The sequence below is a fragment of the Geospiza fortis genome, unplaced genomic scaffold (assembly GCF_000277835.1).
Source record: "Geospiza fortis unplaced genomic scaffold, GeoFor_1.0 scaffold450, whole genome shotgun sequence".
Taxonomy (NCBI): Eukaryota; Metazoa; Chordata; class Aves; order Passeriformes; family Thraupidae; genus Geospiza; species Geospiza fortis.
This window is the reverse complement of record NW_005054416.1, coordinates 52,995-54,482: the sequence shown is the minus strand read 5'-3', so window position 1 is coordinate 54,482 and position 1,488 is coordinate 52,995. Positions and strand designations below refer to the sequence as shown.

At 47.4% G+C, this 1,488-nt stretch overlaps 1 long non-coding RNA gene across 1 annotated transcript in view; it reads left to right on the top strand.

Annotated features, from left to right (window-relative positions):
- The window catches only part of LOC115948509, a 37,582-nt gene that overhangs the window by 1,015 nt on the left and 35,079 nt on the right, over positions 1–1,488 (top strand). The window lies entirely within an intron of this gene.

Below are 1,488 nucleotides of genomic sequence, written 5' to 3'. Positions count from 1 at the left end.
CGCTGCTTTTGGCGGGGGTGGCGAGGGCAGAGGCACCGCGGAGGGACAGAGCCCGCGGGATCACTTCGGCCGGAGCGGAGTAACTCCGATCCGGCTGGGGAGCCAGCGCGCCCAGCGTGGGGCTCTGAGCTGGGCAGACGGGAGCTGCGGCGCTTCCCTTCCAAAGCCCGCTCGCATCGTCCGTCCGGCTGGCTGCGGTGTTTGCATGCGTGCTGAAAAGCGTAGAGGAGCCACCTGGACTCCGGCGGAAGACTTTAGGATCCCAGGACAGATTTGGCTGAAGAGCTAAGGGAGTTGTGCCGCAGTTCACTTGGTGGGAAAATCAGATGTCCTGCTCTTGGCTTGGAACCAAAAGTTTGCGTTACTAAGGTCACCGCAATCAAAGAGTAGCGGTTACATATGAGAGAGCCTTCTTGTGTTTACTCCAGTTTTATCACTCAAATGTACTTCGAATTCAGTAGTCAAGCTGAATGAAGCCGAGTGCATGGTATTACTGCATGGAGAATGTCAGTAGTAGTGTTTTCTACACCCTGTGCTGACTTGGGGAATAGGTTTTCTTTCGTTTTTATGCTGGCTCGTCATACTTAACTTCAGGCATATATTAAATAATCCAATAAAATTGAAGCGATCAAAACCCATGGAAGATGAAGGATGAAACTGCTAGTTGTAGTCTGGTTTTTGATGACAGGATGAATTGAAGTGAGGCTGATTTGCCTGTAAGACTTAAGAATGTTTTGTTTATACATGATTATAGTTTGTGGATAAAAAATTTCCATATAGTGGAAGGGTAAGTAAACAGGGCAAAGGTAGGAGTATCATGCACTTAAGATGACGTTTGAGGAAATAATTTATGTTTTAGAAGCACCAAAATTTAACTTTCATTGTAGTGATCAGGTTATGCAGGTGACATAGTGGAAATCTATTCCAAGTTGACATGTCAGAGTAAGATTTATGGGTTTGACCATTCAGAAAGAGGAAAATTCCTCTTTCTTTAAGATTAGATATGTAAAGTAAAACTGCAACACACTTATAGCAATGATGATGTCTTTATCAAGTTACCCAGGAGTACAGTCAAGCACCTTTTAAAATTAGCTACAGTTGCTGTTAAGGATGACAAGACTGACATAGAACTGAAATCTTGCTTCTGGGGTGGAACCAGTTTCCTCAAGAGTATGGAGTGAGGAAACGGGCTTTTGGTAAAGGTTGATGGGGATGGGCTTCCCTGGGGCATGGAGAGTGTCCTGCTCCTAGAAGGATGTAGCATGTGCTCTCCTCTTGTGTGCAGAAATAAGAGAGCCCTGCCTGGCCTGGCTTTCTGCTGCTCCCTTCAGGGTGCTAAACTCCCCCAGCCAGCTTGTGTGGCATGATCACTGCCCTTCCTGGCTCAGGGGGAGAGGTGCCTCCTGTCCTCTCCTACCCCTGCAGCAGGTTTGTGCTGTGGCTGCCAGGATGTGCTCCAAGAAGCTCAGGATCAAGGATTGCTCTTTC